Source organism: Ahaetulla prasina, chromosome 6, assembly GCF_028640845.1.
Source record: "Ahaetulla prasina isolate Xishuangbanna chromosome 6, ASM2864084v1, whole genome shotgun sequence".
NCBI lineage: Eukaryota > Metazoa > Chordata > Lepidosauria > Squamata > Colubridae > Ahaetulla > Ahaetulla prasina.
The window spans coordinates 41,622,708-41,640,735 of record NC_080544.1 but is presented as its reverse complement, the minus strand read 5'-3'; positions in this window follow the sequence as shown (position 1 = coordinate 41,640,735).

Genomic DNA, 18,028 nt, shown 5'->3' with positions numbered 1-18,028 from the left:
TTGCATTTTAGAGAAAAAAAGGGCTTGAAATTCAAAAGGTTAAATGCATTTGTCTGTATGTCTCAGTATGTATAATAAGTTTGTTTTTTTTAACCAGCAAATTGCCGGAGACAAGTAAAAACTTTTGCAAGAGAGGAAACAAAACCCATGAAGCCACAGCATTTCAAAGATATGTTTTTATAGGTTTTTAAAGTAAAGCTAAGCCAAAAATAAATTAGCTCAGCAATCAGACAAGACTATCAGTGGATTCACAGTCATTTTCAAATCAGCATCAACTTCCATTATTTTGCTTCCTCTTTTCTTCAACCTCGTTTTCCTTTCCCCCCTTTTTAAAAAAAGAGATTGCAACCCAGCCGCTGAGCTTTTCGTTTTCCTTTTTATACATTCGATAATTCTTTTTAACAATGAAAATTAGAACGGTTATGGTAGGTTTTATTATACAAGATGTTAATAACATAAAAAAAAACCAAGGCGGAAGAAAATAAATGTTCATAATCTTTCTTGGGAGGGTATTAAAAAAAAAAGAGAGGGAAGAGAAGTACTTGTACTAATATATGCCACATAACACCCCATAAACAGAGGTGAGAATTAGAGGCCACTGAACGTTGTGAATTTTCCTAATATATCAAAATTACAGTAACACCTGTGATAAGTACCTCTGTGCCGATCCATCATGAGAGTCGCAGGGTGTTCAGTTGTTCTCATTTTGGTATTGTCAACAAGCCACAGGTGTGCACTGCATGAAGAGACAAAATGAGATTTGGCAGAATGCAGTAACACTGTTGGGCCCACAATATATTTGTCTTAAGACAGGGAAATGCCTCTATTAAGTCACGATTGTGTTTAATGCAACTTTTAGCTGGTATTATAACTGAACAGAGTTTTGACTTACTGTGGCAAGCATGGAGCACGGTCAAAGGCAAGCCATGTCTCTCCCTCCTTCCTCAGTGGTATCGGTAATCCTTGCCTTAACAACCGTAATGGAGTCTGCCCATTACATCCATCATGTTGCTGGGTACAATTTTACAAGCTTTTTTTTGTGGAGGATGTTAAATGAGCACTTCAGTTGTTAAAGAAACTCATTGTTTGCTATGGGACAGTTTTGCCCAAACCAGAACTAAATGCTAGGGGTTTTTTTTTGAAAAAAAATATATTCATAAATTGCAGTCATGTGACCTCAGTACATTGCAAATGGTGGTAAATGTGTGCCAGTTGCCAAGTGCCCAAAATATGATTATGTGGCTATGGGAGGAGGGGAGGCAGGACAGGGGTGGGACAGGTGGGCAGCAGTTAAAATTTTAGAACCAAGTTCTATGTACTTTTTAAGGGAGTCATAACAACTTTGAATAGTTGCTTAGCAACCTGCCATAAGTTGAGGCTTACCTGAAGTTACAGCAATGTATTATTTCACTGATCTCCTAGCTTCTATCCACTCACAATGATAATGTAACCTGTTACAGGTTACATTATCCATTCTTAACAGAAGCCAAAAACTATGGCTTCAAAATCGCTGCCCAAATGGCTGTGACATTGAAAGAATGAGGAAATCAGCATCATAGCATTGCAACCCAAGCTCGCCCCCTGCTGGCATGTGACTAATGATAATGGCATGCATATTACAAATTATGCCTTATGCACGGTCACTCATGCCCTTGTCACTTCCCGCTTGGACTATTGCAATGCTCTCTACATGGGGCTGCCCTTGAAGTGCACCCGGAGGCTGCAGCTAGTTCAGAATGCAGCTGCGCGGGTAATAGTGGGGGCAACTCGTTGCTCCCATGTAACACCAATCCTGCGCAGCTTGCACTGGCTTCCTGTGGTCTTTCGGGTGCGCTTCAAGATTTTGGTTACCACCTTCAAAGCGCTCCATGGCTTAGGACCCGGGTACTTACGGGACCGCCTGCTGTTACCTTTTGCCTCCCACCGACCCGTACACTCACACAGAGAGGGCCTTCTCAGGGTGCCGTCCGCCAAGCAATGCCGGCTGGCGGCCCCCAGGGGAAGGGCCTTCTCTGTTGGAGCTCCTACGCTCTGGAATGAACTTCCCCCTGGTTTACGTCAAGTGCCTGATCTGCGGACCTTCCGCCGTGAGCTGAAAACGCACCTATTTATTCAAGCGGGACTGGATTGATATTTTATTGGGGTATTTATGTCTTATGATTTTAAATGGTTTTAAAAATTTTGGCCACGTTATAATATTTCTTTTTAACTTCTTTTTAATGTTTATATATTGTATTTTTACTAGGCTGTACACCGCCCTGAGTCCTTCGGGAGAAGGGCGGTATAAAAATTGAAATAAATAAATAAATAAATAAATAAATTGGGAGAAGCTTGCAGAAGTGAAATTGTAACCTGTACTATCATTTTGAAAATGCAGCAAGTGTCAGCATGGCCATGTATACCGGCATGAGCCGTGATGGCACGGTGCTGAGAATGCGGTATTTTATGCTGACTCTGCTCACTGTCAAGCGTTCAATCCGGACGCAGCTCAAGCTTGACTCAGCCTTTCATCCTTCCGAGGTCAGTAAAATGAGGACCCAGATTGTTGGTGTAGCAATATACTGACTCTGTAAATCACTATGAAGCGGTATATAAGTCTAAGTGCTATTGCTGTTTGTTATCACTACTTCCAACCCATATTCTGTGTCTATTTTCTCTGTTCCCAGTCTTCATCATCATCATTACCATTCCTCCATTCCAAAATAATGTGTAGCAAAGCCTCTCAAACAGCATACAACTCAAAGATGCTGTTTGTTGGCATCAAACTAAAGGGAAATATGTTGATATTAGTACACCTAAGGATGACTAAAGGTCCTTAATCAAAGAATTGGGATCAATAGGATAATTGAGTCTGTCATTTGCACCTCTATAACTGTCTGGTTTGGTTCTGCAACCCAACAAGAAAAACACAGACTTCAGAGGATAATTAGAACGGCAGAAAAAATAATTGTTACCAACCTGCCTTCCATTGAGGACCTGTATACTGCACAAATCAAGAAGAGGGCCGTGAAAATATTTACAGATCCCTCACATCTTGGACATAAACTGTTTCAACTCCTACCCTCAAAATGACGCTATAGAGCACTGCACACCAGAACAGCTAGACACAAGAACAGTTTTTTCCCGAAGGCCATCACTCTGCTAAACAAATAATTCCCTCAACACTGTCAAACTATTTACTAAATCTGCACTACTATTAATCTTCTCATAGTTCCCATCACCAATCTCTTTCCACTTATGACTGTATGACTGTAACTTTGTTGCTGGCAATCCTTATGATTTATATTGATATATTGACCATCAATTGTGTTGTAAATGTTGTACCTTGATGAACGTATCTTTTCTTTTATGTACACTGAGAGCATATGCACCAAGACAAATTCCTTGTGTGTCCAATCACACTTGGCCAATAGAATATTATAGAATATTCTATTCTATTCTATATTCTATATTCTAGAACATTCTATTCTATTCTAATACAATGCTATTTGAAGCTTAGCGTTGAAATACCTGCTAATTTTTAAGTAATTTCCTAACAAGTAATAATATTTCATCCTGAAAGACTCAGATCAACTCCAATGATTTGGTGTTCTTTTCCCACCTTTAGACAAAATCTCTCCACTGATTTTATGATTCACGATCAATAAAGGAATGAGAGGAATATGAAATAATTCCATTTCTTGGAAGCTCAAAATAGTCATTCTTAAATTCCAAATCTAGTTTGGATTAATGCATAACAACTCAAAACTCAAAAGATTTTTTTTAAAAAAAAAAATCCATTGAGGCTAAAAGTTGAGACACGACACATTTGCCAATTTTGTTGTACCATCATTTTCACAAAGTATGGCCTCAGTAAAAGACAGAAATCTATCAAATGTTATACAGATTAACTTATCACCCAGTTAAATAGGCTGTCAGTCTGGAATGACTGTGCTTGGCAAGATGAATTCAAATGCATGTAAATTTCCCTGGTGGCTGACTAGCAAGTATGGTGGAACTGTCAAATGATGACATGTGAAAATGCGCTAACATTGTTTAAAATATATTTGAAGGGGAGAGCTTGTATTTTGATAACACCTTCACAGGCAAATGATTCATCTACGATCAGTAATAATGGCCACATCTTTTATTTGGCAGGGATTTAAAAAAAAATTGGCAACTTGTCGGATCCGTTTTATGTTTGAGAGGAAGTCTCAAAATAATTAACAATTACCACGTAAACTAGTTGGAGTCCCAAGTGCCCTCATTGTATAGTCAGTCTTCCAATCGTCTTGCTTGTCAGTTTCACTTGATCTTACAGAAAAGTGATTAGAAACTTCAAAAGAGGCAATTACACAGTTGAATGTGTTATGAACCTGTACTTTTCTTCCCTCCTCCCAAATCTGAAGCACACAATCTTTTGCACTATTATCTAACTGGAATTTTTCCCCCCTGCTGAATACCAAGCATTTCTTGGAAAACAGAGTTTCCAATTTAATGAAACTTTCTCACTCATCCAGCTTGGTTTTTCTGCATTTTTTTTGTTGTGACTCCTTCCCACTGCTATATCTATCTTTTTTTAACAAGAAAATCTGCCTGTTCTCTTCAGACAGTTTCTTGTTTCATTTACACCTGTTATTTTAGTAGCTTTGGGGGCTAGGCCAGAGGGCCAGTGACAGGCTGTGGGAGCTCATGTGAGGATAACAAGTGTCACCTGAGGTGAAATGGCAAAGATGGTTTGCAGCTCATGGCTTAGTTTTTTTTTTTTAACCTAATTTTGCTGTCTTTGAAGGTTAAAGGCTAAAGCTCAGCCTAGTCTAAAATTCAGTTAATCTCATCATTTGGTTGTCTGAGGTTGGAGATATGAAAAACATTACATAGGCTGTCAAGTTCTATTATCTTCATGATTTTTCTATAAATAAGCCTAGGATATAGATATAGAACTAGATAAAAAGATGCATATACTGTGGCTGACCAGATTTTCAGTAAAAAAAAAACCAAAGTGAGGTAGCAAAACTGAACAGAAAGGTGACATACAAGCGCTACATTGTTGGAGACATATCATGGAATTCTGCTTGAGTTTTGTTCATAAATGTTAAATATATCAAAGTTTTAAGATATAAAGAGCTAAAATGATGAATATCCATACAAAGAGATCAGTGGATACCATTGAAATTTATTATTTTCTTTTTTTTTACTTTTATTTGCTTATGGAGATACATTCCTTTCATAAAGATGGAAATGGACCATTCATCTCAACACAGTTTGGAGTTGTGATGTGTACTCAACAAAGTGTTGAAAAATCCCACCCAAGTGCCATATAACTGCAGGTTTTATAGAAGTACACTGTAACTAGGCTCGAACTGCCCGACACAATGACAGACCAAACTGTTAATTATTAAAACCAAAAATGATTGTCAACATGCAATGTAGAAGCTTTACTAGTCTGCAATCTTACTTGAGATCCTTTTCACTTCAGTCAGTTTTCATTAACAGAGAAAATTCCAAAGTCAAAGGGCATCTCCAAAGAGTTAGGACAGGAGAGGCTGAGGTAATAAGTTAGGATAGCGCTTGTAAGTATCTCATTAAACCCCCATCTTTTTAATGTGCATCTTGGCAATAAGGTAGTCCTTGTTTAATTATTGCCTTCTTTAGTGACCAAGTTACAAGTTATAGTTACAAAAGTGATGAAAAAGAAGCTTTATGATCAATTCTCACAACTTTAACTTTCATAGAGCTATAAAGCAAGGAAAAATTGAAGGGAGATTATAAGCAGAATTGCAGCTTTACTTAATGACCGCTTTTTTAAAGACTAAGTTTCAAGTCACAGTTGTGCTTGCTAAATGAGAACTACCTGTACTCTGTTTCTGTTGCTTAGAATGCAAATAAACCAGAGCTTTTGCAGATGACTTGGTTGTTACTGTATCCCAACCAATAAACTCAGCTACTGGTTTAAAAGATATAATTGGTCAGTATGGTAAAGTATCTGGATTTAAGGTGAATCAGCAAAAGACAAAGATGATAACTAAAAATATGAATATACAACAAAAAGAAGAGTTAGAAAGAACTACAGGTTTTGAAATCGTTAAAAAGGTTAAATATTTAGGAATATATATTACAGCTTCAAATGTCAAATTATACAAAAATAATTATGAGGTATTGTGGCAGAAGGTATGGAAAGAAATGGAGAATTGGAAGAAGTTACAACTATTCTTGCTGGGAAGAATAGCGGCTATAAAAATGAATGTTTTGCCCAGGTTTCTATTTTTGTTTCAAATGATACCGGTACTTAAGAATGATATCAAATTACAGGAATGGCAAAAGGGGGTTAATAACTTTGTATGGATGGGCAAAAAACCAAAAATAAAATTAAAAATAATGCAGGACACAAGGGAAAGGGGGGGGTCTTAAAATGCCTAATTTAAAATTGTATTATGAAGCAGTTGTCGTATCATTAATTACTGATTGGATTAATTTAACTGAGGAAAGAGTTTTGAATATAGAAGGTTATGGTTTGTTATATGGGTGGCATGCCTATTTATTATATGATAAGAAAGTAGATAAAATATTTAAAAATAATATAATTAGAAATGTATTATTGAGGGTCTGGAGGAAATATCAATATAAATTAGATGGAAAGATTCCAATATGGACAATCCTGAGACACATGATAGAAAATATAAATATATATCAAAAGATGGAGGTAGTTACCTATAAATAACTTCTTTGTATGGAAAAGGGGGAATTACAACTAAAATCCAGAGAAAAGATGGGAGAAGAAGGGAAAAATTATACATGGTTCCAATATGGACAATTACAAGCTAGATGGAAATTAGATCAAAAAATAGGTGTTAAGCAAACTGATGATAATTTGTTAAAACAAATGAGAGATCAAGGCCAACAGCATATTAAGAGGTTGTATAATGTATTAGTAGAAATAGACTCAGAGACTGAATTGGTTAAGGATTGTATGATTAAGTGGGCACAAAATTTTCAGCAACCAATAATGTTGGAAACTTGGGAAAGAATTTGGGTGAGGAATGTTAAATTTACACAAGCGCAAAATATGAGAGAAAATTTTTATAAGATGTTTTATAGATGGCATTTAGACCCCAAAAAGTTGTCATGTATGTATCCTAATGTACAGGCTAAATGTTGGAGATGCGATTGTGAAGATGCCACTTATTACCATATATGGTGGACTTGTAAAAAGTTAAAGCATTTTGGATTAAAGTATGGTGGATCATGCAGAATATTTTGAAAAAGATTAAGTTTACTCCGCAGTTCTTTCTACTAGGAATAATTATGGATTGTACAGCTATAGAGACTAAATTGATTTTGAACTTAATAACAGCCGCAAGACTTTTGATTGCTCAATATTGGAAGAAAGAAGAATTACCTACAATTGAAGAATGGACACTCAAAGTATCAAATCTGGCAGAAATGGCAAAATTTCTGCTTACTTGAAAGACTATACACAAGAAAAATATATTTTAGAATGGAAAATGTGGATTGATTATATTCAAAATAAGTATCAGATAAAAATATCGAATAGCATATGAGTAAATTTAGGAAATATTTTGTATTAGATTTATTTCTGAAGGAGAGGGGAATTGAGAGTGTGATTATGTGTGGAGTGACTAGAGATTATAATTTAGGAATTATTTTGGATTATGATTGTTAGTTTTGATACCCTGCATTTTGTTCTGGGAAGTCGGGGTGGGGGGTAAGGGGGAGGGGAAGTGGCGGGGTAGAGGGTAGAAGATGGAGTGATGGTTAATGTACAGGGATTATTGAAGATGTATAAATATAATTAATGTAGGGTCGGGTCTGCCCAGTTACCATTTTAGAACGGTGGGGAGGGAGAAAAGAGGAGAGAGTAGGAGGTAGGAAAGAGAAGAAGAGGAAGGAAGAGGGGTAGAAGAGGGAGAAGGAAGGTGTAGGGTGGAGGGAGGAGAGGATGTAGATAAGAGAAGGAGAGGAAGGTCTGGAAAGTAGAAGAAGGTAGAAGAGGGAAGAGTGTTAAAAAGGGGGGTGGTGACTGGGCAAGCCCGACTAATTGTATATAACTGTACATTGGATGAGCTGTTTGATATGATTGTAAAAATAAAACTTTTTTATGAAAAAAAAAAAGAATGCAAATAAACCAGCTGTTCATTTTGCAAGTTTATATAAGCCCAAAGTATACTGCTCAAAAAAATAAAGGAACACCTATACAACACAATGTACTGTATTTAATAAGAATATTTCATTCCTTCAGATCTAGGATGTCTTACAGTATTTTTGTGTTCCCTTTATTTTTTTGAGCAGTGTACAAAAAAATAAGAAGAAACTTGTATAATGTATATAATGTATAATGCAACTGTTAATGCTAGCGCAATCTTTGAATCTTCTTTGATTTTTGTGGTTTTTTTCCTGATGCAAGTGTGATATTTTTGTTGGGATCATTTAAAAATATTATAAAATAAGCAATTAAAATTGAAACCAAGATTCACATAATTACACTCACATATCTGGATCTATGCATAGAAAATAAAATAATGATCAGCCAGTACCAGCCATTTAGAATAGAATAAAATAGAATAGAATTTTATTGGCCAAGTGTGATTGGACACACAAGGAATTTGTCTTGGTGCATATGCTCTCAGTGTACATAAAAGAAAAGATACGTTCATCAAGGTACAACATTTACAACACAATTGATGGTCAATATATCAATATAAATCATAAAGATTGCCAGCAACAAAGTTACAGTCATACAGTCATAAGTGGAAAGAGATTGGTGATGGGAACTATGAGAAGATTAATAGTAGTGCAGATTTAGTAAATAGTCTGACAGTGTTGAGGGAATTATTTGTTTAGCAGAGTGATGGCCTTCGGGGAAAAACTGTCCTTGTGTCTAGTTGTTCTGGTGTGCAGTGCTCTATAGCGTCATTTTGAGGGTAGGAGTTGAAACAGTTTATGTCCAGGATGTGAGGGATCTGCAAATATTTTCACGGCCCTCTTCTTGATTCGTGCAGTATACAGGTCCTCAATGGAAGGCAGGTTGGTAGCAATTATTTTTTCTGCAGTTCTAATTATCCTCTGAAGTCTGTGTTTTTCTTGTTGGGTTGCAGAACCGAACCAGACAGTTATAGAGGTGCAAATGACAGACTCAATAATTCCTCTGTAGAACTGGATCAGTAGCTCCTTGGGCAGTTTGAGCTTACTGAGTTGGCGCAGAAAGAACATTCTTTGTTGTCCTTTTTTAATGATGTTTTTGATGTTAGCTGTCCATTTTAGATCTTGCAATATGATAGAACCTAGAAATTTGAAGGTTTCTACTGTTGATACTGTGTTGTCTAGTATTGTGAGAGGTGGAAGTATGGAAGGGTTTCTCCTAAAGTCTACCACCATTTCTACGGTTTTGAGTGTGTTCAGTTCCAGATTGTTTTGGTTGCACCACAAGGCTAGTCGTTCGACCTCTCGTCTATATGCGGATTCGTCATTGTCTCGAATGAGACCATGTGTCATCTGCGAACTTCAGTAGCTTAACAGATGGATCATTGGAGATGCAGTCATTGGTATACAGAGAGAAGCGAAGTGGGGAGAGCACACAGCCTTGGGGGGCCCCTGTGCTAATTGTAAAGGTATTTGATGTGATCTTGCTTAGCTTCACCTGCTGCTTCCTGTTTGTTAGGAAGCTTGTGATCCACTTACAAGTCTGTTCCGGTACCTGTAGCTGGTTTAGCTTAGTTAGAAGAGTGTCTGGAATGATGGTATTGAATGCTACAAAAAGGACCCTTGCATAGGTCTTTGGAGACTCAAGATGTTGTAGGATGTAGTGCAGAGCCATATTAACAGCATCATCTGTTGATCTATTTGGTCGGTATGCAAATTGCAAGGGGTCTAAAAGCAGATCCGTGATGGTTTTCAGGTAGGAAAGCACTAGCCTTTCAAAGGTTTTCATGATGACAGATGTTAAAGCAACTGGTCTGTAGTCATTCAGTTCCTTGATGGTGGGCTTCTTCGGCACTGGGATGATGGTAGAGCGTTTGAAGCAAGAAGGAACATAACACATCTCTAGTGATTTATTGAAAATATGGGTGAAGATGGGGGCCAATTGGTCAGCACAGACTTTTAAGCAAGAAGGAGTTATCTTGTCTGGGCCTGGAGCTTTTCCTGGCTTTTGTCTGTGAAATAGGTCCTGCACTTCCTTTTCTGTGATCACTAGGGGTTGTGAACCCAATGAAATGGGGTCAGTTGTAGGAGGCTTGGCTGTTGTTGGTGTGTCTGAGATGGGGGTTGTGGAGATAGGTGGCTGTAGTTTCCTTTCAAACCTGCAGTAAAACTCATTCAGGTCATCTGCCAGTTGTTGATTACCTTCAGCCTGGGAAGGAGGTTTGCCATAGCCGGTGATATTTTTAAGAGTTTTCCACATGTTTGCTGGTTCATTTGCTGAAAACTGATTCTTTAGCTTTTCAGAGTAGCTTCTTTTTGCTGCTCTGATCTCCCTTGTTAGTGCATTTCTGGCCTGATTGTACAGCATTTTATCCCCTTTTCTGTAGGCTTCCTCTTTGGAATGTCGTAGCTGCTTACATTTAGGTGTAAACCAAGGTTTGTTGTTACTGTATATTCGCAAGTTCCTTGTAGGTACACATAGGTCTTCACAGAAGCTGACATATGATGTTACAGTATCTGTGAGTTCATCCAGGTCTGCAGAGGTATCTTTAAAAATATTCCAATCAGTGCAGTCAAAACATGCCTGTAGCTTTAATTTTGATTCCTCCGTCCAGGTCTTTACTGATTTAATTATTGGTTTTGTGGCTTTAAGTCTTTGCCTGTAAGCAGGTACAAGGTGAATCATGCAATGATCAGAGTGTCCTACAGCTGCACGTGGTAAAGACCGATAAGCATCTTTTAGTGTTGTGTAGCAATGGTCTAGAGTATTCTTGCCTCTGGTGGGACAATTGACATGCTGAAAGTATTTTGGTAGCTCTTTCCTTAAGTTTGCCTTGTTTAGATCTCCCAAAACAATGGCCAGTGAATCAGGGTGTTTGGCTTCAGCCTCCATGATTTGGTCAGCTAGAGTTCGTAATGCCTTGTTTACACAGGCTTGTGGTGGGACATAAACAGCAATTAGAAGAAATGAGGAAAATTCACGAGGCGAATAATAAGGTTTGCAGTTGATAATTAGAGTCTCTAAATTGTTGTCACAGAATTTGTAAATTATTTTAAAATCTTGACACCAGTTTCTATTAATATAGAGGCATAAGCCTCCTCCTTTCTTTTTACCAGATGTTTCTGGAATCCTGTCTGATCGTTCAATCTGAAACCCTGGAATGTTTAGGCTGCTATTTTCAATTGATTCATTTAACCAGGTTTCAGAGAAGCATAGGACTGCTGAATTGCGAAAATCAGAATAGTATTTGTTTAAGAGGAGTATTTCATCCATCTTATTTGCAAGTGAGCGTATATTTGTTAGGAAAATTGAAGGCAGAGGAGTTTTAATGCGATTTCTTAATCTGTTTAAGATCCCAGATTGCTTACCTCTCTTCCTTCGTTTCTGTCGTTTGGTTTTTTTAGTAATCCATGGCTCCGTGGGAATTGCCTCCTCCTGTGTTAGAATCTCTTCCGTGTTTGTAAAGACAGGTGTGGGTGAGATCAAAGAAAGCTGCTCCTTAAAGAAATGCTCCTTAATTTTTAGCAGATGGTCTCGTGAGTAGGAAATCCGTAGTGAGTCACAGAGAACAATTAGAAATAAGGAAACAATTAGAGAGCATTTCACCGAGGCAGCCTTCGTCGGCGCCATCTTGGCAATAATAAAAAAATAATAAAACTCTATCATGTCTCTTGGTGTTATGATTAGCGCCGATGTAAATTTTGAACATTAACAGAGCTTGTGTGTCTTAAATTGCCATTATAGACTAAATATGCTAGAATGTGATTAATATTCCCTCATTTTTTTCAAATAAAATGAACTAAAGAATAAAGAACCAGCTGCAAGCCTCAAACAAGCTTGAAAAAAAAAACTTTATAAAATGTGTAGAAAGACTTAAAAATGTAAGGCAACATGGTTGGCTAATGAATACTGGCAGTTGAAGTTCACAGATAGTAAAGGGCCCATTAGTTGCCCATTCTTGGTGTAAGGAAGTTCTCATACAATAGAAAACAATCCTTAATCCTAACTGTTTGGGAAGGTGCATCAAAAAGGGCATATCTGTTGATTAACTCTTAGTGCATAAGAAATTCCCTTCTCTGAGATGTGGCTATCAATTTAGACAGTTTTTATTTATTTATTTTATTTATTTATTTTGTCACAACAATATATGTAAGTATCATACAGAAAGGTTATATAGTATATAAACATATATATGAGTAAATATTAGGAGGTATAAGCATATATATATATAGGAAGAAGAAAAGAAAAACACTAGGACAGGAACGGTAGGCACGTTTGTGCGCTTATGCACCCCCCTTATGGTCCTCTTAGGAATGGGGTGAGGTCAATAGTAGAAAGTTTTAGGATAAAGCTTTTAGGATTATGGGAAGAGACCACAGAGTCAGGTAAAGTATTCCAAACACTGATGATTCTGTTACAGAAGTCATATTTTCTGCAATCTAGATTAAAGCGGTTGACATTAAGTTTAAATCTATTGGTTGCTCTTGTATTATTGCAATTAAAGCTGAAGTAGTCTTTAACAGGAAGGACATTACAATAGATGATTCTATGAGTTAAACTTAGGTCTTGTCAAAGGTGACGGAGTTCCAAGTTTTCTAAGCCTAGGATTTCAAGTCTAGTGGGATAAGGTATTTTGTTGTTTACAGAGGAATGGAGAACTCTTCTTGTTTGGGAAGGGAACTGGTAGTGAAAGTTTTATCAAAGATTATGCTTAGGGGTTCTGCTATATTAGTGGAAAATTTTTTTAAGAAGTAGGCACATAGTCCATCGGGTCCAATAGATAGCGATGGTTTCATGTTATGAAGATTTTTAAGATAGAAGTGGACTCAGTTCTTAAGAGAATCAAGCTACTAGTGCTTGGTAATGTTCATATATAAGGGGCTTGCATAAGAACACAAAATGTGCCTACCGTTCCTGTCCTATTGATTCCTTTCATTATATCCAATTAATATAGTTATTACATATTTATGCTCATTTATATGCTTATATATTATATAGTTATTTTCATGCTCATGCTTATATATACTGTTGTGACAAAATAAATAAATAAATAAATAAATAATAAACAAACAAACAAACAAACAAATTGGCCGGTTTAGCTCACGCTGGTAAAGCCTGTTATTAAGAACACAGTAGCCTGCAATTACTGCAGGTTCGAGCCCGGCCCAAGGTTGACTCAGCCTTCCATCCTTTATAAGGTAGGTAAAATGAGGACCCAGATTGTTGGGGGGGGCAATAAGTTGACTTTGTAAAAATATACAAATAGAATGAGACTATTGCCTTATACACTGTAAGCCGCCCTGAGTCTTCGGAGAAGGGCGGGGTATAAATGTAAACAAAAAAAAAATAGTTTCTTGCAGGATCTGATCTGGGTCACTCCACCAGGACCAGAGATTTAGTTTTCTGAGTTTTTGAACTTGGGCTGGAGCCCATACTAGGGAACCCCAAAGGGTGCTTTTTCAAGAGGCATCTGGACTTCCTTGAAGAAAGTCCATTTACCTCCTGAAAAAGCATCTTTGGGACAACTATGACTTGGATGACTGAGAATCTCCATAGACCATCCTAGGTCACTTCTCTCTCACCAGAATATAAATAGTTTCTTGCCACCTACAGAATCCCAAGCAACATACCATAATTACCAGTTGATAGGGCTATGACCTTCCCACCATGTTTGTGAGCCTCCTGAATGCATTTGATTAAATGCTATCTGATGCAGAATGCTGGGCTAGATAAGCCTTTGACCTCATCCAGCATGGCTCTTATATTCTTCCTCTATGAATTTCAACAAATGGGTGGAGAGGATAACATTTATACAACCATTTCGGTCTAAAGGGGGTCATTTTTATTTATTTATTGCTTATTCATTTATTTGCTTATTGTATTTGTTAACCATACCAGTCAAATGACTCAGAGGAAAGCAAAACAAAATCCAGTAATAAAAACAATTGCTACATAAAAACAAAGAGTTCAAACACAAATGCAAGCACAGCTGAATGCTTGAAATAAGACTTTCAAAAACATCCCCAAATACATAAAGGAGAAGGTGCCATTTGGGCCTCTGAGAAAATATGTCCTCTAATAAGAGAGCTGTCACAGAAAAGGACTGCTTTTTCTTTTGAGTCCTGTAAACCTCACAGAGAAGAGGGATTTCTTTTTAAAAAATTGAGATAGGAAACATGGGAGAATAGAGTTGACTTTGCCAAATAGTTTCCAATAGTTTAAGTTACTATAATAACTAGCATGTTGAATTAGTCCTGAAAGGTATTGGAAGCCAGTGCAAGTGATCTCAACATCGATGCTACTCAGCACTGGTGGGATTGCCTCACCAGCAGTCTGGCCTTTTAGTTTTGGGATACTACTTCCAAACGGTGCCTGGCATAGACACAACTGCAGCAGTCCAGGTGGACAGCAGTCAAAGCATGAATTGACTGAAAAAGTATTTTTTGCGTCTCATCAATCTGTCTGCCTTTATGTCTTCCTACAGATCTCTACAAGTGTAATACTTCAAAAGCACTTTTGCCAGTAAAACATATCTTTAAGCAGTGGTGAAATCTGAACCAGTTTACTATTGGTTCTCTGGCATGCATGCGCGCTGCGCACAGAGGGGGTGATCAGCTGTGGTGCGCAATCTTTTTTTTAACTTTTAAAACATTTTTTTTACAACTTATTCGGCTGAATAGGTTGTAAAAATGCTTTTAAAAGTAAAAAAAAGAGGCTCTGACGATCAGGCAGCTTAGCTGTGATTGTCAGAGCCTTTTTTCACCTTTTAAAAGCATCTTTTTACAACCTATTTGGCCAGATAGGTTGCAAAAAATGCTTTTAAAAGTAAAAAAAAAGGGTTTGATGATCAGGCAACTCAGCTGCGACCGTCAGAGCCTTTTTTTTTTACCTTTTAAAAGCATTTCTTAAAAGAAGCAGCAAGCAGACAAGTGGGTAAGCAGGTGATCGGGCGATTGGGTGGGCATGGGTGGGGGTGGCACAGATTTTTGCTACCAGTTCTCCGAGCCCCCTGCAACCACTGCTACTGGATTGGCTGATCCGGTCTGAACTGGGGCCATTTCACCTCTGTCTTTGAGGAAAAAAAGGACAACAGATTAAACTCTTTTAAGAGTTCAAAATAATCCACAGAAACAATGGGTAAATCACACAAAATCAACCCTTCTGGTGACATAATTACATCAGCATCTGATTTTATAACTCTCAGCTACTGACTTTTTGTTGTTGTTGTTGTTGTTGTTGTTGTATTGGGCTCATCCTATTACAAACATTGTCTACATCATCATAAATATAATATAATTTTGTCCTATCTGGTATTTCCAAACCTATTGGATCTACTAAGACCAGCATTCTCAGACAAGCAAGAAAGTTTGTTTGTTTCTTTATTTAAACAATTTATAAGTCTCCTCCATCCCCGTAACCAGTGGTAAACTATAATACAACAAGCATAATTGTTATAATTAAAAACAGATAGAAAAGTAAAAACAATACTAGAATTGACACTCCCTACATTCCCCCTTGGGATACAGCATGTAGTCTATTACATATGAGTGGAGAATCCTAAGCTGGAAAAGCTACAGCAGATTGTGGATTCCAGATTCAATTGCACTTATTAAAGTGTTCAAATCTCTCCCCACACTCCCTTAGAATTTCTGACTGCCACCATGTTTTCCCAGAATTTTTTTAGATTTTTCAGAATTCCTGATTAGGTAAAATGCATCTTTTGTAAAACAAATGGTGGTTTGAACTTGGACTTTCCAGATGTCCCAGAACAATGAAGCAAACTGGGATTAGTGTTGAAAGAAAACATGATAAGGCAATGCTACAGCCACAGCCACAGCCACAGCCACATCAAGCTAAAGATGACTTCTCTACTGAAACTCCTATTATGTATGCTCCCATTATGTATGCAGAGGTCCATATCAAACTGATAAGAAAGAAAAATGAAAGAAGCTCATTGCCAAAACTGTCTTAGAAAAATCATATGATCTGTGTTCTGCTTGTTCTTCTATGAAGCCAGTAAGGTAAATCAGAACACAAATAACCAAGATGTTTATGATGACTTTTAGTATGAAAGAGAGAGCTTTCTACAGAAATAGTCCATTCTCTGATGCAAGACAGTGTGTGTAGAGGATATACCTGTCCATTAGTGATAGCTATTGGAGTCCGCAGTGCCAGCAGGAAATAGCTTAAAGCAGCATGATATAAATGCATAGTAGCTGTCTGGCTAGGAGGGAACTGCTCATAATTCTTAATTTGGAGCTCCTAACCCATTAACAACTGTATGCTTTTACGTTACTGCTGCCTCCTGCAAAGAAGATAAAATTAGGTGAATTTCACCACGGAAACATCTCTAAAAAATATTGCAAATATTAATTTGTTGGGGTGGCGGGTTGGTGCATCCTTTGTAGGATGAACCCAACTACTCAACTTGTCCAATAAAGTACCTATGTCTTTAAGAAGCAGATGACTGTTCATAAAGTGGGATGCAAGAATTGTCATTAAAATCACATACTACAAAATTGAAACTTAAGTGTCAAGTATTTTTTGTAGTCCATCTAATGCTTGACAATTAGAATAGCTATTTTTAAAAAATTTAATGAGACACAATAAGAATAAGCTTGCATATTCCTACAATACAAGAGAAATATTACAACTCCATTATATTTCCTTATAAAAATGTCCCATTTACAAAACGCACAACAATCTATATTTAATTAAATCAGAATATATCATTTGTTACCACCAGTATATTTATATTAATATTTAATTTCAAATTAATTGTCTAAATGAAAGGACACTTAGTTCTGCAGAACAGCATGATGTACTTTACATGATAAATGAAGTAGCTACAATTGAGTAGCTCCCTTTTACCAAAACTGCAAACATTGCAACTGTCTTCTAGGAAGCTGGAAGGGAAATAAAATCAAAGATGCATGAAAGAGTTGTATCCAAAGAAACGCTGGCATTTTGCAGCCTTGTTATATGATTGCTAAGTAGGGTTTATTTGCATTTCAGGTTGCCTTTACCCTTCACTTAACTTTGATAAAATACACATAAGTGCCTTTTCATTGATCATGTTGTCACATAATTGACAAATGTATTTATTTGTTTGTTTGTTTGTTTGTTTATATTTTTTATTTCTTAACTGCCCATCTCCAATTATTATTATTATTATTATTAATTAAACTTTTATACCGCCCTTCTCCCGAAGGACTCAGGGCAGTGTACAGCCAAGATAAAAAACAATAAATATACAAAGTTAAAAATCAATTTAAAATACTTATTCAATGGTGGCTGAATTAAAACCGTCAAATTGACGAACCTAAAATACCCCATATAAAATTACAGAAAATTTAAAAATTTAAAATTAAAATTTAGAAATTTAAAAAGTCTAAAAAATCAGTCCAGTCCCGCTTGAATAAATAAGTGAGTTTTTAATTCCCGGCGAAAGGTCCGAAGGTCAGATATTTGGCGCAAACCGGGGGGAAGGTCGTTCCAGAGAGTAGGTGCTCCAACAGAGAAGGCCCTTCCCCTGGGGGCCGCCAGCCGGCATTGCTTGGCGGACAGCACCCTGAGGAGACCCTCTCTGTGGGAGCGTACGGGTCGATGGGAGGCATAGGGTAACAGCAGGCGGTCCCGTAAGTACCCGGGCCCTAAGCCATGGAGCGCTTTAAAGGTGGTAACCAAAACCTTGAAGCGCACCCGAAAGACCACAGGTAGCCAGTGCAGACTGCGCAGGAGTGGTGTTACCTGGGAGCAACGTGGTGCTCCCTCAATCACCCGCGCAGCTGCATTCTGGACTAGCTGAAGTCTCGAGTGCACTTCAGGGTAGCCCCATGTAGAGCATTGCAATAATCCAGGCGAAGTGGCGAGCATGAGTGACCGTGC